General features: G+C 57.4%; 1 protein-coding gene across 2 annotated transcripts in view; it reads left to right on the top strand.

Annotated features, from left to right (window-relative positions):
• The first annotated feature begins 2,798 nt into the window (after positions 1–2,798).
• FGR (FGR proto-oncogene, Src family tyrosine kinase) overlaps positions 2,799–23,482 on the top strand; it is a 37,386-nt gene continuing 16,702 nt past the window's right edge. Inside the window, exon 1 of one of the 2 annotated variants that reach the window (XM_077837935.1) lies at positions 2,799–3,123. The gene's annotated coding sequence lies outside the window, so the exon portion shown is untranslated. Of the gene's footprint in view, positions 3,124–22,589; positions 22,702–23,482 lie in introns of those variants that run through there. The other variant, XM_077837936.1, reaches the window with a different exon arrangement.

Below are 23,482 nucleotides of genomic sequence, written 5' to 3'. Positions count from 1 at the left end.
CCATCACTGGTGCTCCTAAGCATTACAGCAATAACGTGCCCATAGTAAGAGTCCCTTCCCCAAACAGCTGACAATCTAATAGACAGGACAGAGAAAGAGCAGGAAGGGAAACCGAATCACAGAGGAGGGACGTGACTTGCCCAAGGTCCCACAGCTAGTCAATGGCAGAGCAGGGAATAGGACACACCTGGCTCTGATGGTTTTCTAATGGCCTGATTCTCCTCGCAACTCAAGAGTGGCTCCCCTAAAGCCAGCAGGGTCTCCCCTCTGAGTGCGGCATTGGGCGTTTTGGAGCCTGGGGTTGCTAATGCTGGGGTCCTTGGGTCGTGTCTATGTCGGGGTGTCGGCATGTCTAAGATTGGGGCTGCCTGGATGGGAGCTGTTTGCTGCAGTGCAGCTCTGGGCTCCAGCCTGGGTGTTTTCACTGGTTTTCTCCAGCATCCGAGTGGTTACTGAACCGCAGCTCTGACCAGCTTCACACCTCTGCAGAAGTGCCTCTGAGGTTTTCACTGGTTTTCTCCAGCCTTGGTGTTGTCACTGGTTTTCTCCAGCATCCAGGCATCAGCACGGTGGGCTGTGACTGTCCCAGCTCCCAGGCACTGAGCAGAGCTGGGCCTGACCGGGAACCTGCCGGGTTGAACCTTGGTGCCGTGGGGAGCGCTGGTGGCAATTCAGCCGGTGGCGTCCTTCCTTCCGGGCAGGTTCTGAACCGTCCAGGGGCTGCTGTGCTGCCCGAGGCCTTTGGAGAGAGCTGTGCAAAAAGGCTCCTGGGGGCCTTGCACTCATCAGAACCCCAGAAGCACTTCCTGCAGAGGTGTGAAACTGGTCAGGGCTGAGGTTGGGTAAACACCTACCTTCCCACTGCTGTCCTGGCGAAGGAAATCCTTTTGCACTTCCCCTCCAGAGATAACCATTGTCTGGCTGCTAACACAGAACGGCTGCATTCCACCCCAGAAGTGGCTGCAGCGCAGAGATGGGCCTACAAAGCGTGTTGAGATTCTTCTGGGGGAAAGATGCAATACTGATTTGTGATGGTGATGGTTGTATTGTGCAATGAAGGTCTTGTTTTCCATGCCCTCTCTGAGTGGTATCACCCCACCCCCACTGTGCTGAGAACCAGCCCAAGGATCTGCATCCTGTAAGTCCCCTTAAGCAGTGAGTCCCCTTTGTATAGCCTCTCTCCTGGAGCGGGGGAGCGGGGGAGATTTCATCCTGTATTCAGTTTTGAATCAGTTCCCTTCCCCCCCACCTCCCATATTTCTTTGCAGGAAAGATACCCCATTTCCAGAGTGGAAGGGGAAGAATTGCATTAGTGCTTGGGAGTGATTTGTACTGGTTTGTTATGGACTTTGGGTTGTGTCATAAATATAGGGGGAAGGGTAGCAACCTTTATGTATGTGGTAGCATAAAATCCTACCGCAGCCACCATGCCAGGGTTCCCCCACCCCACTCTGAACCAGTACAGCTGCCAAGGAGGGATTTTATGCTACTGCATATATAAAGGTTGCTACCCTTCCCCCTATATTTATGACAGGTTGGCTTTAATGAGTTTAGATCCAGATGCTCAAAGGTATTCAGGCTTCTAGCTGTCACTGAAATCTGGGCCTCAGTGCTCATGACAGAAGCTGGACTGAAATCCACTGCAGAAAATCCAAATGAAACATTTCATTTTGGGTCCAACAAAGCCTGAGTTGACATTGTTTTTGGACTCCTCGATGTGCTGAAAATCTCCAGCGCTTTTGGTTTTGGTTCAAATTGAAACCTTTCTTTTTTAATTTTTTTTAAAATCTTTTGGAATGACCAGTGAACCGAGAGACCCTGTTATTCACCCAGCTCTCTACAGGACGGGCACCACACCTGGGCAAGCTCCCACCAGGTGCTGCCCCCCTACTCCTATGCCTCAAACCTGTGCCGGTGGCATGTCCTCTAGCAACAAGTGGAGAGGGGAATCCCCTTCGCTCGTTCAGCCCATGCTCTCCCAAGGGGTCAAGCCAGGTGGGTTGGGCACTGGATTGGGAATCATGGGGGTCACTGACCTGCTCGGCAATCTTAGGGGAGTCACTTCACCTCTCAGCCACTAACTACCTGGCATTAGGAAGGACCCTGTGAGCGGGTTATTTCACAGTTACCCATTGTGGGGTTTCTTGCAGCGGGTGCTCGCTCCTAGAGTAGAGACAAGCAACTGGGCTACCGAGTCTGATCCTGCCTAACTCCCATTGAAATCCGTGGGATTTTTGAATGCATTTGAAATCAATGGGAGTTAGGGGTCTGGATCCCTTTGAGGAGCTGGGTCTAGGTGCTAGGGTGACCAGATGTCCCGATTTTATAGGGACAGTCCTGATATTTGGGGCTTTTTCTTACATAGGCTGCTATTCCACCCCACCCCCCTCCCGATTTTTCACACTTGCTGTCTGGTCACCCTACCCGGTGCCCAGAGGTCGCATTAACAGGTGGTCCTAGGGTTCCCTCAGCCCCCCGCCTATCTATTGGTTTTTGATATAGCCACACCCTGCAATGGTTTGATTGGCAGGCACTCCCCCCGCCCCCCAGCTGCGGCCAATGCCCAGCGCTGGGTCGCCCGAACTCCCTTCGCCCTCAGAAGACACCGGCCGGGCCAGGTCGGCGGGACCCTCGAGCTGCAGCTCTCCAGTGACCCGCGGGTCAGGGGAGATGTGGGGCAGGGAGGGGTTAGGAGCTCTGCGATCTGCCCCTGTCGTGGGCAGCCGGAGGTGATTGGGGTGGTGTGCGCTCAGGAAGGACTTTCAAACCCCCCCCCCCCCGCCCCAGCCCCGAGAAGCTCCTGATTGACAGAACCCCCGGCAGCCGCAATCAATGACTGGGTGGGACCGAGCGGCGGGGGCTCGTCCACCAGCCGAGGAGGGTTTGCTGGGACGGGTGAAGCTCGCAGCCCGGAGCGCTCTGGCTCCCACTCGCCCCATTAAGCCTTGCTGAGCGGGGGGAGCAGAGAAGGGGGCTGGCTGCGGGCTGCCCGCCGGTAAGAAGGACTGAAGAGACAGGGAAAGGGGCAGGAACCCTCCAGCGCGCTGTGCCCTGCCCGCCCCCTTGCCAAGGGGCAGATCAGCCCGGTGCCCGCAGGCGGGAGCCGCGCGGCAGGCGCCAAAGGTAAGGCGAGCCCCGGGGAGGGGCGCAGCCAGGGCCGAGGGCCATGGAGGGAGGCGGCGGGGGCTGCGTGTGTTTGAAGCCAGCGAGCTGGGGGGTGAGGTCTCTCCGGTTCCCCGCAGGAAGCGGGCATGTGCGGGGGGATCTGTCTGAATCCCCCTCGGATGGGCATCGCGCTCCGGGAGCTGCGGCGCGATGGGGGGTGGATGGAGGGGGGGGGGAGGATAAGAAACGCTGAGTGGGGGGGCTGGTGTCTCCCCCCTTTTCCTGGGGGCTGCTCGTTCGTGGATGCGGGGGAGGAAGGAAGGCGACCTCCTTGCAACCCCCGGGGGCTGCCTGGGGCTCTCCCCCGGTGAAACAAACGAGGCTCGCTTAATTCCTGGCTCCGCCGCCCCGATCCCCCCCTGACCCCCATGTAAATCCGGCCTAGCCCCCGGCGCCAGAGGGGAGCGAAGCCCCCGCTCCGCTTTGCTAGGTCTTAATCGGCAGCATCAACAGAAGGATGTTGCACAAGCAAACGGCTTGTTTTCCTGCCTGGTCTGGACCTGGGGGGGGCGGGGGGATGAAGCGGGTGTCACTTTCCTTCCAGCCATGATTCGGGTGGCAGCCCTGTTATGATGGCTATGCCCGGGCAGGAGACACCCCTTTAGTCCTCGCAGTTCAGATGATTTTACCCTTTCGGGGGTGGGGGGCTGTATCTCCAAACCCCCCGCCCCCATCCAGGAAAATACTTGCATGGTGACTCTCCCATCCCCAGCCACTGAGACGACTGGTCCTTGGAACCACCCCCACCCATCACTGTCCCCTGGCTGTGTGTGTGTGTGGGGGGGGGGGGAGATTAGCTCTGGGAGTGGGATCCCAAGGGCCCCCAGAAGGGATGCTGACTCTGTGTCTAGGAAAGGGGCCTTCAGCTCAGTCTCTGGTCCCGTTTTTTCTGAGTTTATTTCTCTGCACTAACTCCTGGTGGTGGCTCAGCTGGGAGCAGGAACTTGCAGCTTCCTGTCAAAGTCCGTTCCCCGCCCCCCCCCGCCTGTGGGGAAGGGGGTTCGCTTCCCCTCCCCGCGCTGGGCCCAGTTCTGGATTGTATGTGTGCGTCCACCCTGCTCCCCTAGGCCGATTTCCTCCTCCTTTGCAGCCCCTCAGATCCGGGAATTGCTCTTCTTCCAGCGGAAATCCTGCTTTTCCCAGCCAGCAGGCGAGAGCAAGGGATGGGGGGGTGGCAAGAGGTTACCATGGCTACCCCTGTAATGTGCTTTTCCTTTAGGCCGTTACTAATAGTGCACTTCCTCTTTCTTGTGGGAAGGGTGTGCGCCTATGGATTGTTCTGCGTGTCACGGGGCTGTGTTTAATGGGCCCGGATCAGATGCTCAGAGCCAAGGGCTGATGTTTGCAAGGGCTCAGATGCTGACCTTTGGCGACCCAGGCTGGTCCCTTTTGCAGATGCTCTGGTCTCATGCTGGTGCACGATCAGGATCTGTCCCCCGGGGGAGGGCCGTGGTCCTGGGGGTGAAAGGCTTGACGCCACCCTGCCCTTGTCCCCTTCTTATCATAGAATATCAGGGTTGGAAGGGACCTCAGAAGGTCATCTAGTCCAACCCCCTGCTCAAAGCAGGGCCAATCCTGAATTTTTGCCCCAGACCCCTAAATGGCCCCCTTAAGGATTGAACTCACAACCCTGGGTTTAGCAGACCAATGCTCAAACCACCGAGCTCGCCCGCAGAAGGGGTGCTCCTTTGAGCCAGTGGGCTTGTGGCGACTCGGGGCTGTGACACAGGGAACAGTTGTTGGCAGCATCCGAGCAACAAAGGTGTCCGGGGGAAGGAGACCTCCGGCCCCTCGGGTACACTAGGGTAGCCCCATCGACTCTCCTGGAGTCACTCTGTTTACACTGTAGATGCTCCCTGCCTGTTTAGGGACAGATGCAGCAGCAGGGTGAGTTTCTGGCTGCCTGACCTGAACAGAATGCCCTTCAGGAGCGCCAAGAGGGATGTCCCTGTGACCCGTTTGCTCCTTGGCTCCTCTGCTCAGGCTGCCAATAAGAGCTCCAGGTGATGCCAAGCCAAGGGCTGCTGCCACCTTATTTCCTACGGAGGTCACAGAACAGCTGTCAGGTGGTGACAGCTGGCTGGGACAGAAAGGTACAACTTGAGGCCAGGGCTGGGATGGCAAATACTGGCTGTGGGGAGCCCCTCTGCCCGTTACTAAAGCTCTAACTTATTTCCACACTGAGAACCACTCCTCTTTGGGCCAAGTTCTCCTTTCCCGGGTTTCACCCTCTTCCTCATTCGATTTGCTGCTGTTTTGAATTGAATGAACTCCCGCCTCGCTCAAAAATCCTTATCCCTGTTCTACCTGGTATTGTCCCCTTCCCCATGCCCACAACAGAGCCTCTAGAATAATAGCCAGGTGGCTAGTATTTCCCTGCTGACTGGAACAGGCTGGCAGAGTCTGCTTGAAACCTCCCACGCTGGTAGCAGGTGTCCTTCTGGCTGATGAAGGGCAAAGTGGGTAGTGGAGACTCACAGGAGCAGATTCCTCATTAGTGCATACAGAACTGAGGGGGATGGTAGCCCATAGCGGGGCTCCATCTGAGACTGAACCCCTTTTGTGCCAGATGCGCACAGACACTGTGAGAGACAGTCCCTGCCCCAAAGAGCTTGCAGCCTAAACAGGCAAAGAGTGGAAGAATGGTAATATCTTCCCATTTTACAGATCAAATGTTGAGGCCCAGAGCGATTCCCTCACTTGGTCAGGGTCACACATGAAATCCTTGGTGGATCAGGGAACTGGCCCCAGATCTCCTGCATCCCACTCCAGTGCCTTAGCCACAAAGTCGTACTTCCTGTCCAAGGGGTTCTCTACAGAGATGATTCAGGGCATGGGCTGAGCAGTCTGGAGGGAGGAACTCCAGGAACAGCCAAGTGGAGGGCGAAGGTTTAAGTGGAACTTTGTTACCTTACAACAAAAATTATAGCTGTTTCTATTGCAGTAGGGTCATAGGACCGCCTCAGGGATCAGGGTCCTGATGTGCTAGGCACTTGCAAATAAGTAAGAAAAAAGACAGTCCCGTCCTGGAGAGCTCACAATCTAGGATTTAGTGAATATGCAACAGTGAATAAATAGAGGGTGGAAGGACAAGCTAACAACAAAGGCGGGTGCAAGAGTCATGGTGGTCATGCAGGTTGAACCCCAGGGAAGGGGTCCTTGTGATACTCTGATGTTACGAGCCTGGTGCGAGAATCTCGATAGAACAGAATCATGCGTTGACCTGGACCAGAGTGGGGAAAAGCACCTGTTGAGAGCAGGGATCTACAAGCACTCTATGAACGTGGGGAAGGAGCCATGCAGGCCCCTCTGGGAATGGGACATGCAGGGATTATTGAACCCGTTTCGTGGTGGGTGGGGAACAAGTCTCTGAAGTTGAGTGATTTGCCTAAAGTCACCCAGTGAGCCACTGTTAGAGGTCGGAGCAGAACCCAGGAGTCCTGACTCCCTGTCTCCTGCCCTAACCACTAGGCCTGCCTCCCTCTCAAGGAAGGGATTGCTGCCTTCTACGTAAAGAAGGCTGTCCCGCACCTCATACTCAGCCACAGCCCCTCTGGACTTTGGGGGGAGTTTAGCCTGGGCTGGGTGCTCAGGACCAGGTGTGGCGTGAGATCCTGAGGGCAGTGAGGTGATGGGAAGCCCAGAAATTCTTCTGCCTTAAAGGAGCAATGGGCTTTAGCAAGAAGATGGCTTCCTTAGATGAGTCCCAAACATGGACACCCCAGATTTCAGGGTGGTCTGGATTCAAACTCTGCTGTCTCAGATCTGCTAAAACTAAGAATCCATTCCCATGCCGGGATGGTGCAAGACCTTTGGGTCAGTCGGGGCAGGAGGGGGCTGGAGAGTTATGCAGCAGGAAAAGCATTTATGGGCTCACCGAGGCTCTGCTAAGCTGCGGTCTGTCGCACGAGCGTGCTGTAGTTATGCGGGGGAGGGGGAGAACGGAAGTAGCTGTGTACACACCTCGCTGAGCGCAGCACTGGGTCCCAGGCTTCTCCCATGCAGTTTAGCTGGGACAGAGGGGCAAGAAAGCCCAGGCTGGCCTATAAAACTCCCTGCGGGGTCTTAATTGTGTGTTTCTCTGAGTTTATTTCTCAAGCCCTGATTTTTTTATTTCCCCTCCCCCCCCCCCCTTCCTCCTTGATGTTTTTGAGACAATTTCCCCCCTTCTTTTCCTCAGGGGTAAATGCTGAGTCCCACCCACCTGTAGATCCGAGCTCGGCCAGCCGCCCACTCCCAGCCCTGAGGCTCGTGCTGTGGGGGATCTTTAGGAATGAGGCCGTGACATTGTCCCTGCTCACCCCACAGCAACTGTTGTATATGTGTGACTGGCCTCCCGCAGCACGCCCCTAGGCATTTCCCTAACAGCCAGGACTCAGCAAGAAGCAGAGCAAGGCAGGCTCTGAAGGAGCGTTCGTTTCTGTGGAGCGACCCTACAGTTCCATCGCTGGCCGGAACTGAACCTGGGACGTCTGGCCCCAAAGCCTCTTATTTGAGCTAAAGGGCCAACTCCGATAGCTGGGCACAGTAGCAGGCCTCGATGCCATGTGGATCCCAGAGGTGGGGATCTGTACCGCACTTTGCCACTCTGCTATATTAATGCCTGTGCTTTATCTCAGGCCCTGCTGTTACTCAGCAGTGTGGTTAGCGTAACGTGCAGCCATCCCTGGTGTGCCACGTTCATAGACCTCGCCAGGCTGTTTAGGAGCAAGGGGGAAGCAGAAGGCAAGGGAAGGGAGTGGGTCCAGCTTTTCTTCTCCCTGTTCCCAGCACGAAGAGAGGCAGTTGCCTCCCCCAGGGGCTGGAAGTTGCATTTCCATCTTGGGGAATGAAGAGCAGCCCATGAGAAGGAATCCCTGGTAAAACAATGCCTTGTCTCTAGGTGTCTCCTCTGTAGCAGGCTGGGGAAATGGAAGATCAGTGCAGCTTTCGTGGCTAGCCAGCCCTTGAGTCTGTCTGTCTGTCTGTCTGTCTGGGGATTTTCAGCAAGACGCCAAAGGGTACAATTGGGGCACATGCCCACGAGGGACCAGCTGGAGACCCAGCAACCACAGTGTTTCATCAAGGGCCGTCCGATGGCAAAGGATGCTGTCACTATAGGCTGGGTTCAGACTAGGACACTTGGCAGCAGGAAGCCCCCACCCCCGAGCTTTGTAGGCCCTGCAGGAAAGGACCTGGTCTGGTCTCCAGCCTGCTGCTCCCTTCTCTAACTCCTTTGGTTACCAGATGGACATATCTGTCCTTGCAGCCTGAGCCATTGGCCAGATCTATATGCTGGACTTGTCATGGACTGACCACACAGGGCGCTGCCCGTCCTTTTCTCTTGCTGACTCGTTAACGTAACACACACTTTCCATGTGTCTGTGTCCACCCACCCAGGCAGCTGTCTAATGCGTCCTGAATGTGGCACTGGGTGCTGTGAAGACTGGAGAAACAGGTCCTCGATGCCAGGAAGGAAACCCTAAGGGCTATTCCCAAAGCCCCATAATTTTCTCAGGCTGCCCTGGAAAGGGGAGGGTAACAGGGTGATGGGTTTTGTTCCTGGCTCACCACGTGACCTCAGCCAAGTCGTCTATTTGCCATGCCTTGTTTTCCCCAGTGGCAAGAGAGGGCTAGCGATCCTACCTGCCTCTCGTGCCATTCAGCCCTTGAGGCCAGACATCAAAAGGTAATTTACCTTTTTAAAAGTCTGGGCCGTGGAGATCCACGGCTGGGCCGGGGGGTGGTAGGGAGCCTGGTGGGCTCTGAGTTGAGCAGGGAAGCGGCTCCCGAACGCGTCAGCGTTCTTGGTTCCTCTTAGCCCAGACGTGACTCTGTGAGGCGAGTGTGTCTGGTCTGTGTGGGGTGATAACGCTGCCATGGGGCTGGCTGTTGGGTGGTGCTCTGGACACTGGGTAATGTGTGTGCAGCATGTCGATTTCAGCTTGTGGGTTTTATTGCACGATCTCTCTCCCCCGCCCTGCCGTGGTGCTGGCGTACCTGGGGGCACCAGCCGCCCATCCAGATCCAAAGGGTGTGGGCCGTGCGGGGAGCAGGCTGTGGGGGAGGGGCAGTCCTGCCAGCAGGCTCCCCACCCCCCGTTCCCCAAGCGTGGCACCATCCCTCCTGCTCTTGCGTTGATTTTGGGTGGGGTTGCTCTGGTGTAGCTGAGAGCAGCATTTGGCCCTATCCACCCTGGGAGCGTGAGACCTGGGCTGACGACAGCCAGAGTCCAGCCCCCGGACGGCCTGGGCCGCCAAACTGATGTGCTTTGGGTTCACTGAGTTCTCTGTGCATGGTTTCCCTGGCCTGGCCTTCGTGGCCCCCCATGTACACTCTTCCCTACCCCCACTCCACTTTGTGCAGCAAGCCCCATAGCTAATCAGCCTGCTGAACTCCTGGGGGTGCAGGGCGGGGCTCTCCTGCTGTTTGCCCCATCTCCATTGTCAGCGACTGCCTCCCCATGGCTGGCCAAGAGGTAGTGGGAGGCTCTATTCCCAGGGGTCTGGGGCAGATGGGGCCCTAAGCTTGTCTGCTGCTGTGGCTGGAAAACAAAGACGAACCAGCCAAGTGTGGGAGGTGCACCCCAGAGCCCTCTTGGTGCCTCAAGAGTCGCTCCCCCCAAATACTACGAGGCCGGGCTTTCTGGCCCAGGAGGACTGGATCTCAACTTAGCCCTGCATCCAGCCCTCCATCTGCAACCCAAGCTGTGATCTCCCCTACAGCACCTCTCCTCCCCACCCCGCTTCAGAGCTTGGTTCTCAAGGCAGCCCTGGGATTCCCCTCTTCGGGCGGTTCTGAATCCTTCCCTCCCCCACCCCCTTACCGGTTCCCACCCAGCTTCCTCCGTGAGCTGAGCATGCTGGACCGGAATGGAGTGGCTTCCTCTCTGTCCCACAGTGCTGCAGCGACTGAGCCTGCCCCCCCACGGCGCCGTGGACCCACTTTCGCTTCGTGTGCCTCTTTCTCACTGGGAGGTGACTGGCCCCTTGCCTACGAACCTCCCCCAACTCCAGCACTCCTGCAGGCATCTCCTCTTGAGCCAGCCGTGGAAACAGCTCAGCCCTGTCTACACTGGCCCTTGCGCCGTTTCTGGTTCACCCATCCTCATTGTGAAGTAGAGGGGAATGCACTCGTGTCTCTGTGCCCCCCACCCCGCCCCAGAGAGGGGGGCTGTCTCCATACCCAGAGGCACACCTCACAGGACAAAACCTTCCCACCCCACATCTGCTCCGGCTCCCAGGCAGCTCTCCTGTTGCGGGGCAAGGAGCGCTGTTTGCACAGGCTCGCTGGGCTCTCCCGCTCTCCACTGCGCCCCGCACCCCTTTCTGGGTAAGCCAGCAGGATCGCAGGCGCATAACTGAAGGCTAGCCCTGGCCTGCTGCGGTCTCGAGCAGCACAGTGTATTCTGGGGCCGTGGCATGCTGGGCAAGTTGGGCAGTGCACTCTGGCTGAGGACGCCACCGGTGCCTCGTGGATACGATGGGGTGTTCCATAAGGGGCAAGAATGGTGCATTATAGCTGGAGGGAGAAGCCTGGTGCTTTTCAGTGCCTGTTCTAACCCTCTACTTGTACCCTTCCTGCACCCTGAGTAACCCTGGAGTGATCCCTGCCCTGAAGTCACGGGGCATTAGGGGAAGCATCTCCTTTTATTGTCCTGCTACTTCCCCTAAAGAGAATGGAGCTTGGGGAGTATTTTGCAGAGGAGACCAAACTCAGCCAGCAGCTTCTGGGAAGGCTCAGCACCCTCCTCCCCCAGCCCGCACCCTCCCTTTCTCACAGCTCTCGACTTCGCACTCAGATCACAGAGCCAGGGTGCAACTGTGGGAGGTGAGACCTGCTGGAGTTGTGACAGCTCCCCGCCTGGCCAGCTCTCTGCGGAGCAGGCTGCCTGCGTGCACAGATTGCAGCCTGAGCTGCCATCTCTGTTCAGGATGCTGGAACGGTTCCCGAGACCCGCTTGGTGCCGGGCTGCTGCCTCGCTGGCTGGCCGCACACCTGTCTGAGTGCTCAGCCAGTTCCTTCCTCCTGCCCTGGAATCGGAACTGCAAGCCAACCAGTCCCCTTCACCCCACAGCAGGAAGCGGGCTGCTTCGCCTACCCTGCAACCACCACTGCCGCGCGTGGGTAAGTGTCACTGGTCAACATTCAAGCGCTGGAAGGCAAGTCTTGCAGGGAGCCTGCGGATTCGTGTCTGAGAAGGAGACAAAGATCTTAAATGCGGCTCATTTTAGAAAGGTCACGTGCCTGGGGTCGTGCACGGAAATGCCCAGCGTCTGCCTGCAAACACCCAGTTAGCTTCCTAACTGGAGTAAGCATTAAGTAATGCTCCAGAGCATCATTAACCCAGCAGATGGGGAAACTGAGGCACGGATTTGCAGTAACCTGTCCAGTGTCACCTAGTAAGTCAGCGTCAGAGCTGAGATTAGAACCCAGGAGTACCCAGTCCACTGGTGTCAATTTGGAGCCACTCCACTGACTTTTGGTGACGTCACGCTGTGCCTAGACCAATATCACTGAGAAAAGCATTTGTTTTATTGATTCCAGGGGTTCGAGCTGGGGGCTGGTAATCAGGACTCCTGAGTTCTTGTCCTAATTCTGCAACTGATTTGAGGAAGTCACTTATGCCAAGTTATTTTGACAGTGTCTGTGGGTGCCCTGATTGTGGGTTCCCAACTTTCGGTTTAAGTTTTTGGAGTCCGCACCATGTCAAGGTCTAAAAGTCACTCTGCTAGATCCTCTCTTAAAGAGACACTGTCAGGAAGTTTAGGTTCATACATCTTTTAAGGCTTTTGGATTTTGTTTCTTGCTTGTATGTTACCTTTGATATGTTAGGAATGTCGTGTGTGATCAGCCCTGCTTTAATGGAGGGCCACCCTGGAGGTTTCAGAGGCAGGTTCTCATACCTTAATTGAAGGAAGGGGGAATGATGATTCTTTAACAAAGATGTGCTTTTTGCCAAGAGTGTGTTAGGCATCGGAGTTGGAGTTAAATGGATACTTTAGCCTTATCTGTAGTAATGAAAAACCAAGTCCAATGCATGAGAACTGGAAAAGGAAACTGACTGACTAGAAATTTACTATAAAGAAACCTGAAAATCACTAGGCTACTTTCATTGTTGGAGGTGTCATTACTGGTAATGTAGCAGATGAAATGTGAGGTTTTTTAACAGCTATATTATGCTGTTAGCCTACCAGTGCCCCTTTTTAAATTACAGGGAGAAAATGTCCTTATTTCCCCCTCCAAACCATGTGGCTACACTGAAATGTTTAAAGATAGTGCTGTTCATCTCAGAACATGCCATGAACTAAGCAGAATATTCAGCATCCATACCATGCAGCTATCTCTGGGGTGGAGGACAGCAGCTATATGTTGCATGGTAATAAGTGGAGGAGAAATCAAATTAAGGACACCAGGATTTTAAAATTCATGCAGGGCAGACAAGACCTCTATTTTTAAGATCTCATTCAAAAGACAGCCTCTTACAATGCGTGGTACTCAAGTTATCTACCATATAAGGCAGAACGGCTGATTTTACCCTGCTGCAGTTTGGAGCTGTATTCCAAGAAGTGGCTCAAGGATGGAACACAACTGGGTGTGCTGTGGGCAGCCCGTGTCAAGGGCTGTGTGTAGGGAGGGGGGGCAGGGTCTCTTCCCCAGCGATCAGCGCTCTTCTTCTCTGATTGAACTGTAGCTTCTTAATTCCCCTGTGCTCTGCCTTTTCGCTGCGGGGCTCAGGACAGCTTTTCCCGATTAATAAAATAATCAAAGCGAAGAGATCAGTGGGACTGGACCGGTGATGGACTACGCAGGGCTTTTCATGTCCGCCTGACTGGGTCAAGTCCAGCAGTGGAGCTAGGTGGCGGTGGTGATGTGACAGGTGCGTCTCAGGGCAGATCCCTGGATGAATGGCCAATGTGCATGCTACAAAAGCTGCTGGTGCAGGTGGTAGGCGCGGCCCTGAGGCCCAGAGCTGGATGGGCTGGAGGGTGAACTCTCTACTCTCACCCCTCTAGGTCATGTTGCCAAAGGCTTGTGCCGGTTGAGCCAGCACAGGGGCTGCCTTCTGCTTGGTGGCTCACTAGGATGGCACATCTCACCGGGGGGCTCTGGCTTCCACTGGGAACTGGAGTGAGACCTGCCCACTTGTCTCTCACATGCCACTGAGCAGTTACCCAGCAGTGCCAGCTGATAGTGACGGCTGAACTGGGTTTCAATCAGTGACCCGGAGCTGAAAGGCTCTGCCTCCCATCCCTTGAGCCGTCCCACTTGGTTGCCCTTGGGATGGGGAGGAAGGCAAAGCACCAGCCTTGTCTTCCTTGGCCTGGAAGCCCCTGGCATGCTGCACTTGTGGGGAGCTGGGTGCATGATGATTAGCCAAAGCCCCGGATTGCCTCTTTGTGGTTACTGCAGCCCTAGGCTGAGCAGCCCTTCCCCGGCCATTGTGCAGAGGCTGTGCCCATGACCTACCATGGCTATGCAGCCCCTGCCGGGGCCAACAGGCCTGCTGGGATCTCTCAAAGGGGAGCATGTTGGAGGGTGTGTGGAAGTCAGGCCCTCCTCCCGTCATGGCTGCAGCGCGAACAATAGGCTCCGGTGCTGGCTATTTTTAGCCTTCTGGTGCTTTTGATAGGATTCCAGTTACTATTTCCTTTAATTACTGGGCAAGCCCAGCCGCTGGCAGTGGGATTAGCAGTGCGTGGAGGGGCCGTGATGGCAGGATACGCTGTCAACCACAGCACTCGGCAGAGGAGGAGTCCGAGGAATGATTTCTTCCTCCCCGCAAGATGTGTCTCTATGGGGTGTGCTCTTCTATGGCACGGCAGGACTGGAGTGCGGCATCCTCCATGCATAGCCATCCCCATCCGTCAGCATGATGCCACAGGGCAGCAGGGCCCTCCCTTCTCCTCTCCTCACAGTGACGGCTGGGGGAGGAGGATCTCATTTATTTTCCAGCCAGCATGTGTTGCTTTCAAAGTGGGAGGCGCGATTTCCCTGCCCAGCCCACAAATGTGTCTGAGAGCCAGGGGGCTGCTTAGCAAGAACCGGGCCCAACCGGTGTGCAAGAGCCCAATAGGGCTCAGCAGGAGTTTCTGAGCCTGGCAATTTGCAAAGTATCAGAACCTGAAATCATCCTGAGCCCAGGCAGAAAAAGAAGCCTTGATAGGCTATTTACCAGCCACGCTGAGATGCTTTCATCAGCATCCTGCTCCAGATCCTCTGGCAAGCAAGATGCTTCTGGCCCAGAAAGGTGAGAGAGCAACTGGGCATAGCTTGCTCCGGGCCAATGTGCAGGAAACTCTCTGGTCTGTTCCCAGTCCTGGCACCCTGAGGCTAATGGCGTGATTCTTGCAATGCATGTGGCATAGGGGGATACCACTCTCTCAGTGTAAGGTGCAGTGTGGGTGGGGTGCCTGACCTGAGGCCCTAAGCAGTGGGGTAGGGTGCGCGAGCACAGATGGTAAGGGGGCAGTCGGAGGGATACGTGATTTAAAGGGGAAGATGTGAACGAGCGGGCTCGACCACCGAGAAAGCCAGAAAAGGTGTGGGGATGGCTTCAAAGGGGGCACCATCTTTGTCGGCACACAGATGAACTATCCTGCTTTTTGCGGTCGCTCTTGGCAGCTCTCAAGCTACATGGCATTGGGCTGGTTATCCCTGGGCTGGGAGGTCTCCAAGTGGAAACTGATGTCATTGAGGAAGTGTTAGTCACTCAGCCCACAGCACGCCCCTTCCTCCGGTCTCTCCTGGACCAGCGCCCGAGTAGGATGCTCCTCTGCCCTTACAAGTCAGAGTCTTACCAATCAGATCTGAAACAAAGGTCCTATAAGAGAGCTCCTGGCCCCTTCCCCACAGAGGGGCTCTATACCTGGCCCCGTATGGGCAGAGGTAACTACCTGAGGGCCCAAATGGGGAAATAATTCTACCCTTCCCACCATTGGGTGAGGTCACTAGAACAGGATGGTGGAGGCGGCTCACCTAGGAAGGGCTGCAGCTCACCCATGGGGGAGCAAAGCCCTCTAAGGACTGGGACCCACAGGGAACCCATTGCTTGTGTGACACAGAGCAGAGTCTGCCCCGCTGCCTGCAAAGCACTCTTGGATCCGTCTGGCTGTATAACCGACCGGTCCCTGTTGTATACGTTATTTCATCCCATCATTCTGCCCTGGAATAGGGCTGTCGCTTGGATCCTATGGTAGTGGGCACCTTAGAAACACCAGAGGTAGGTACTGGAGGCTCTACAGTGTTGAAGATAGTGTGTGGGTGGGGGGTTATGATACGTATGACAATAACCACCTCATGCCCCAGCTGAGATCAGGGCCCCCTGTGCTGGGCACTGAACAGACACCCTGGGTACATCTGCAGTGGAGCTGGAGGTGGAATTTCCAGCTCAGGTACCTGTCCTAGCCCATGGCAACATGAGGGACGGGACAGGCTAGCAGCCCAAGTAGGCCCCTAGGGTTTCAGATGAGGGCACTTTTTAGTGCACTAGCTCATTCAGAGCTAGCATGGGTATGTCTGCTGCCTCCGGCTCCCATGTGGACACATCGATGTCTGCGCTGCAATGAAAGGCCCATGGCATTCAGACACCCCCCGCTGGCCAGGTGTGGGGGAGCAGACCAGTCCGGGGCTGGCATGACAGGCAGCCATCTGCAGCGGGCACGGAGGAATGGGTGCAGGTTTCGTTCCTGCCCAGTGACCGAAGCCCTGTCCTACCCCGGCTGCATGAAGCCTCTGAGGAGAGGATGCTGATAGGGGGCCGCAGTGGGGAGGTCGAGCTCTGGTTGCCCTCGGGTGGTGGAGGAGGGCCGGGGGGGGGGCTGTGGTGGGCGAGGGGAAGGGCCTGGGACTGTGGCGGGTGAGTGGAAGGGGCTGGGGGGGCTGTGGCAGGCGAGGCTGGGACACTGGAGCTGCTGCTTGCAATGCCCCGTCCTAGCTCAGAGGGATGCTCCGTGCAAGGATTTCTTTCACCAGCTTTTTCATGGCCCAACCACAACCGGTTTCTTGTTCCTCTTCTCAGCCGTTCCGTCTCACTGTGCCCCTGACAGGTGGGGAGACCAGCTTCCCCTGCCCGGCTCAGCTGCCGGAACTGAACACTGGGGGCGGGGGGGGGGGAATCCAGCCGGCTTGCCCCAGAGGGGCCCTCCCCAACAATGGGTGCTCCTGTGCAGTGGGTCTGGCAGCGGGCCAGCCCCACACTGGCTCAGCTGGGGGCGGGCACGTGAGGATAGATAGCATCTTCACGGTGCACTAGCTGGCTCAATAGCGGCCCTTGTGCGGCTCCTGGGACTGGCTCCCTCTGGCATATTCATGGCGGGCTGGGTGGGGGCACCGCCTTGGCAGCGGGGACTTTCACCGGCTGTGGGTAGGGGGCCCAGGGCAGTGGCAGGAGCAGGATGGGCTGGGGGTGGGGTGGGCGGGGGGCACAGGCCTCTTCCCCCGGCACAGGATGGGCCTTTACTATAACAATTCCCTGCATCTTAGTCCAGACACTATGGACCGGGGTGGGGGCTGATGAGGGGGGCGCTCTCTTCCCTCCCCACCCCCCCAGCTTTCTGCCTCTGTAATTGCTGCCTCTGAGAACATCTTGCTGGGGAGCTGCCTGGTCTCTCTTGCCTCCCCCCCAAAAAATCCCCCAAGCTGCTGCCATGGAGAAGTGGGGTAATATACAGAGGAGGGAATGAGCCCCCCCCATCTTATTGGGGAGCCGGCTGGAGAGCATTAGGCTAATGGGGCAGAGATGCTGAGGCTCATGTCCCCCTGTACCGAGACACCCTCTCTGCATGGGGTGCAGGAGCTAGGGGCTCCTCTTGTCCGTAACACAGGGTAGCTTCGAGCTTGGGATTACTCAGGTGGCAGGTTCAGAGGTAACTCACCCACCCTGCAAGGAGGAAGGCTGAACAGTGCTCGGCATGAGCCCTTTGGGGCCGTGCCCTCGGGAACCCAGGCCTTGTCTGCTAAAGACCCCGGCCCTTCTCATAGGGGCTTTGCATGGTACCCTTGCCCTGAACTCTCCCTCCCGGCAGTGCTGGACTGTGGGCAGGTGGCTGCCATCCTCCACCACAGAAGGGGCTGCATTTCAGTGGGCCTGTCGGTGTACTCTCCACAAAGCCATTCTGGGTTCCTGGGGCAATACAGACATGTCCCGTCTCACTACTACTATTCACGGCCTAGTCCCAGTCCGATGCCTGATCCACTTGGGAAACCTGGGTTCTCTTCCCAGCTCTGACATGGCCCTGCTGGGTCAACTTGGACAAGTCACAACCCCTCTGTGTGCCTCAGTTTCCCCTCTCGCCCCTTGTCTGTCTAGATCATAAGCTCTCGAGGGCAGGGATTGTCTCTTAATATGTGCACAGTGCAGCCCCAGCACAGTGGGCCCCGATCTCGGTGTCTCTAGGCACTCCTGTAATATAGCCAATAGTAACGCTCTGGAGGGCCAGGTGCCAGGATATTGGAGCGTCATGCCCCGTGTGTTGCTGTTCGCCCCCTTCTCTCTGGGCTCGCTTCCAGCAGCCTCCTGGTGAGGCAGGAGCTCCTCCCAGCCAGTATCCAGCACAGGTGGTTTTGCACTGGACGAGACCCAGTACAAGGGAGGCTTTTGACCACTAAGATAACGGAGAGGGGGAGTGTGCACACCGAAGACTGCTGGAAGGCTATCGGTGGCGTAAGTGCTTTGGGGGAGGGAAGCCTCATGTAGGCCGGGCCAGAAGAGTTCAGCCCAACCTGCGAGACGGCCCTTTCTGCCAAAACGCAGCCCCAGCCCCTCTGTAGGCAGCCATGCAGGGAGCGTTCTGATGGGGAAGAAAGAAATTTCAGCACCTCCCTTCTTGCTTCCCCTGCCCGGGAACATCCCGGTGCGAGGAGCAGGCTCCCCATAACCCCCGCTGCAGGTTCAGCCTCTCGCCGTGTCCCGCCGGTTAGCCACGCCGCCCCTTCCCCTTCCGTTCTGAGAACAAGCTGGGCAGCCAGCCGCCCCGGGCGTGCAGAAGTGGGAGCCGGAATAAACCGGCGGGTACTTCTGGGGGCTTCCCAACGCTGCTGCACCACGGGGACAGGGAAGGTTCCTGCCTCAGCTGACAGAGTAGCAGCCGTGTTAGTCTGTATTCGCAAAAAGAAAAGGAGGACTCGTGGCACCTTAGGGACTAACCAATTTATTTGAGCATAAGCTTTTGTGAGCTACAGCTCACTTCATCGGATGCTCAGCTGAGTGACCCGAGCCAGGGGCTGAACCGAGCTGCAGAGAGAGGTGCTATCTGTGAGCACGACCAGAGGGGTAAGTCCTGCCTGGTCAGCTGTGTTGGTTTAGCGCCCGCCTCCACCACAAGGGATGTTCTCTGTGCTTGGCAGGGGAGCCCCTTCATTTTCACCAGTGAATTTCCCCGAATCTCAAACAGGGGGTGTTTGATAAAATCCGAGGCTGGAACGGAGCCCTGGGGTCATGGAGTCTGACCTCTGCCGTAACACAAGCCAGAGGACTGCCCTGAATGGATTCCTGCTCGAATGAGAGCAGATCTTTTAGACAAACGTCCCATCCTGGTTTAAAAATGGCTAGCGATGGCGAATCCACCCTTGGAAAGCCGTGCCAGTGGTTAGATACCTGCACTGTTAAAACACGGGCGCCTTATTTCCCATCTCAGTCTGGCTGCCTTCAACTTCCAGCCACTCTATCTTGTCAGACAGGAGAGCCCCTTATCAAATCTTTGGTTCCCCACTCCTTAACCGGCTCTCTGTTAAGCCACATAGCTTGAACTCCTTGAGGCTATCGCTGTAACGGTTCCCATGGCTCTCGCTCCAATTGATCGTTCGGCTCCAGGTCATTTGATTCAGGCCCACTTCCAGATTGCAGCCGCACCATGTTCCCCCCCCTCCACGCTGCTCTGCAGCTCCTGTCCTAGCCAAGGAGGGCCGGATTGGACCCCGTTAAGAGGTGGCGGTTGTATTTTGCCCCATGCCTCGTACGACAGGGGCTGCTGTTGAAATGTTCTAGAGGTGGGCAATGGGTTGTCTCTCCAAATGTGGCAGCTGGCTGTGGCTGAGCCCTGAAGTGGGGGATGGTTCTTTACATCCCCTGAACGAAGGGATGAGTGACTGCGGGGCAAGGCAATGGAGACTTAGACCCCAAAGGCCACCCTCCTCTTGCCATGTCACGTCAGCTGAGGCCTGGCTGCACTGGGTTGGGGGCAGGTTCTTTGTTGGGAGCAGGAGCATGATCTTCAGAAGTTGGCCGCACTAGGGAGAAGTCTGCTTCCCTGACTGTGGGCGGGAAGATGGTCTAGTGGTTAGAGGTGCAGCCTGGGGCTTGGGAGTACCTAGGTTCAAATCCCTGATTCACACCAAATTTCTTCCATGATCTTGGACAAGTCACTCAGTCTCGGTGCCATCGATACGACTCCTCCCTTACAGTGGTGTTCTGAGGATAGATACACCCAGGATTGTGAAGCGCCCAGAGCAGCATGGCAGAGCCTGGCCTAGGTACCTCTCCTCTGTTCCCAGCCTTTAGAGTTCATGGCCTGGAGTCGGGGGGCTGAGCTGTGCCCCTCACCACCTCTCTTGAGGGCAAGGCCTTTCCGCTTGTTTGGGGCTTCCCCCTCCCGGCTGGCACTACTGCCAGATTCCAGTATTGTCCCACCTCTGTGCCACGGTGAGGAGGCTGGGAGCAGCTTGGACTGTGTGGATGAGTAACCCAGCGAATGAGCATCCCACATGGGCTTTGATGGCTGGCACCCCTGCTCCCCCCCTGTGTTTTCCTTGCCTCCTGCTCTGAAGTGTCCCTGCCTGTAGGATTTCGTTCCCCAGCTGGCCCTGCATGGCCCTCTCTTTGTCTGGCATGGGAGGGGGGCAAGGGCATAGCTAGGGGAGGAAGAAGACAGCAATGACTGCGGGGACATAACTGGGAAATTCTTCCTGGGTCACAGAAATATGCTGCAGTGGGGGAAGGGGGGTCCAAAACAGGGGCTGGTTCCTCGGAGGCCGTGTCCAGGGCCTGCATCCCCTTCCTCGCCCCTTTGCCAAGAGTGTGCCCTCTGCTCACACCTGGCTGGTCCTCCCTGCCGCAGAGACTGTGCCCTGGGCCTGCCCCACTGTCTCCAAAACGCATGCCTAAGACTTACCGCAGCCTGCCCCCTGCCATCCCCTCCTGCTCCCTGGGCCGCTTTGCCCCCCCATACGTGTCCAATCTCCTTCCCTTCCCCAGAGCTCGTGCCCTGGGCCTGCTCTCCCTTGGCAGTCCCTCCCCATGGCCAGACCTCCCGCACCGACCCTTCCCTTCCTCTCATGGGGCCACTTGTGCTCCCTGATCATAGACTATCAGGGTTGGAAGGGACCTCAGGAGGTCATCTAGTCCAACCCCCTGCTCAAAGCAGGACCAACCCCAACTAAATCATCTGATGCTTGTGCTTCTCTTTCCTCTCCCTCCCGCCCCACAGTTCTGGCCTGGTCCCCCTCTCTCCCCACTGTAGGGCCAGAGGCAGATTACCAAGCGGGGTGGGCTCCCTGCCTCCTAGTTGTGCTGGGATGCGTCTGGGCCAATAGGTAAGCTGAGGGCAGTGCCAGGGAAGAGCAGGTGGGTTCAGAAAGCCCCTCGCCGTTATCTGCCTCCCTTTCCGCGAGAGGTGGTTGAGCTGCGGTCTTCGGAAGCTAGATGGCCCATCAGAGGGTCGTCAGGAACCAGCCCGAGATCTGCTGAGCTTTGGGAGCTCGCTGGCGGGGCTCAGCCGTGAGTCCCCAGGGTGAGGGTGATTGGCACGGTGCTGCTGGGGAGCTGCTCCCTTTGGCACCCCCAGGGCTCCCCTGGCAGGATGCCTTCTCCCAGGCAGGAAGAAAGGGCTCCAAGCCGCTCGCCTGGAGGCCTGACTCCACACGCACCTCCCCCCGCACGCCCCCAACGCTGCCTTTGAGAGCAGAGGACCCGGGCCTCAGGGCTGTGGTAACCTCTGGCTGATCCCCCATCACCTGTGAGAGGACAGCTCTGAGCCTGCCCTGTGCCCCCCACCAGCAGGGTGGGATCCGCAGGCTGGCTGGTAACCCGGGCAGCCTGGATTTGTAGTGGGGTGCCGGGGCAAGGCCAGAATCTATGGGCGGGGGGCAGGAGCACGTCATGGCACCCGTCAACCCAAAGCTCAGAGCCTGGAGAGGCCCCGCCAACCGAGCCCAAGGGCTGGTCTGTGCTGCTGAGTGGGGCTGCCGCTAGGCAGCTTACGCTGACCTAACTCTGCAGGTGTCTACACTTACATTTCGCTCCCGCGGACATAACTGCCCCTCTCCGCTGCCTTAACTCCACCTCCACGAGCAGCAGAGCCAGCGTTGATGCCGTTAGGGTGATGCAGTGTCAGCGGAGGCTGAGCGGGTATTTCTCTTGCCGGCCGGCCGTAGGAATGAACCGTGCGGAGCCAGCGTGTTGGCATGAGCTGGGGAGGGGTCAGGGTTTAGAGGAGACGCCTTGTGTTCAGGGGCAGTGGAGAAGCTTGAATAAGAGTCTGGGCAGTGTCAGCTGCTCCTGCTTCCCCTCAGCTGCCGGCTTCAGTAAGCAGTGGGGGGGCCAAGGGGACCATGGGCCCCATCACTTTTGCCCTCCCACTTTTTTCCTGCCTTAGGGCAAGCACAGGGGCGGGAGTGGAGAGGAGTGAGGGGTGGGTGGGGCCTCAGGGGAAGAGGGGGGGGGGCCTCGGGAAGAAGCTGGACGAGGGCGGGGCCTCAGGCAGAACAGGGGCGGGGCTTTGGTCCGGGCGCCAGTGGGCCCTCCCCGCACTTCTAGGGAGCTTCTGGCGCTCCTGTTTCCCAGGGGTGGCACTTGTGAGTGGACCATGTTAAGGGCTGGGAGAGCAGTAATTTGAGGAAGGACTGGGGAGGGTTCCTGGCAGAGTGGGGAAGCAGCTCGCAGAGAGGCTTTCTGGTGGCAGGGGGGTAGCTGGCGTGGGAGGGCGTGCCTGGGAATCGCGGCGGGATCATCCTGGAATAGGTTGCTGGCGTAGGTTGAGGTTGGGCAGAGCGCAAGGGGCTGGAACTGGGACCCAGCTGCAGCGGGTGGGGTGGCAGGAAGAGATTGCTTCGCTCATCATTGAAATGCAGCCAGCTCTAGGGTGGAGCATGGCAGTTGTTTAACCACATGCAGCAATGCTGCGCAACAACTCAGGCCCGGAAACGAAAGTGAGGGTCAGACCTGGCAGCATGGAGCAGCTTGGCTGGAGTTCTGCCAGGGCAGCCCCAGCCTTGTGAAAGGGGCCATGGGATCATTACACACCATGGGCAGCGAGTGGGACCGGTGTGGAGACTCTCATTTTGTGTTGCTGACTTCCCTGGGGCACAGTCTGGGTCGCTCTCAGTTCCTTCCTGTAAGGCTGATTGGTGGTGACTTTTCTGTAGAGATAGGGAACACGCAAAGCGCGTGGGGAGGGGCTGGGGAATGGAGAAGTGCACTCACCATGTAAGTGGGGGGAGAGCCACCCCCATAGTCACTGCCCCATCCTATGTCACTTCCCCGGCCTTGGTGTGGTGACACTAGGGATCCATCCGGCCCCGAGAGTGGATCCTCACCAGACGGCTGATGCGTGGTCCCAGGTGAGGAGCTGGGGAGATGGATGGTTAATGCCAAAGAGTCCAAGATCTCAGCCTGGGGATGCCTCTGCCGTTCTTAGTTGGCTGCTGCTCCCTGTGAGGGATTCAGAGACACCGATTTCAGTGAAGAGGGCGGCTGGGTGGCTCTGGGGCTTGGAATAGGGTGTGGGGGACCCTCAGCCCTGGCATCGCCCAGCTGGGCTAGTTGGATCATGAAAGCCGAGGATGTTACATAGTGCGGTTCTTCCTGACGCTCCTCCTTGTGGGCAGCTCCAGTGCTGGGCCAAGGGTTGTTTGGGTCGCCGCTCTTGGGTGAGAATTGGCCAAGGCTGGAGCACGTTGGCAGAGCGGCCGGGGGGGAAGTTTGACCTGCTTGTGTGGCTGGTGACTACTCCGCTGGCCATCGTCCTGGGGAGTGAACTCAGGACCTGTGGTGTTAAAGGACGATGCCCATTTCAAGGGTATTTAACATTTGTAGCCCACAAGTGCCTAGCGGCCCCAAGCAAATCCCGGCCCCATTGTGCTAGGTGCTAGACAGACAGTGCAAGAAAGGCTCTCCACGGACAAGATGCACGGGGGCAGGAGAAACAGAGGAAGTGATGTGCCAAGGGCAGAGCCAGGAAGAGAACCAGGTCTCCTGAGCCCCATGCCCTGGCCGCACAACCCCGCTGCCCAGCGTACACAAAGCCTGGTACCCTGTGTTTAACACCCCAGAATCTTTGAAACATCGTCCTTGTGCCTTGGCTCCCATGCGGTACGATCAGCATCACCCCACGGCCAACAT

This window comes from Eretmochelys imbricata, chromosome 19 (genome assembly GCF_965152235.1).
Source record: "Eretmochelys imbricata isolate rEreImb1 chromosome 19, rEreImb1.hap1, whole genome shotgun sequence".
NCBI classification, from domain to species: domain Eukaryota; kingdom Metazoa; phylum Chordata; order Testudines; family Cheloniidae; genus Eretmochelys; species Eretmochelys imbricata.
The sequence above is the reverse complement of the archived record's forward strand: the minus strand, read 5'-3'. Positions and strand labels throughout refer to the sequence as shown.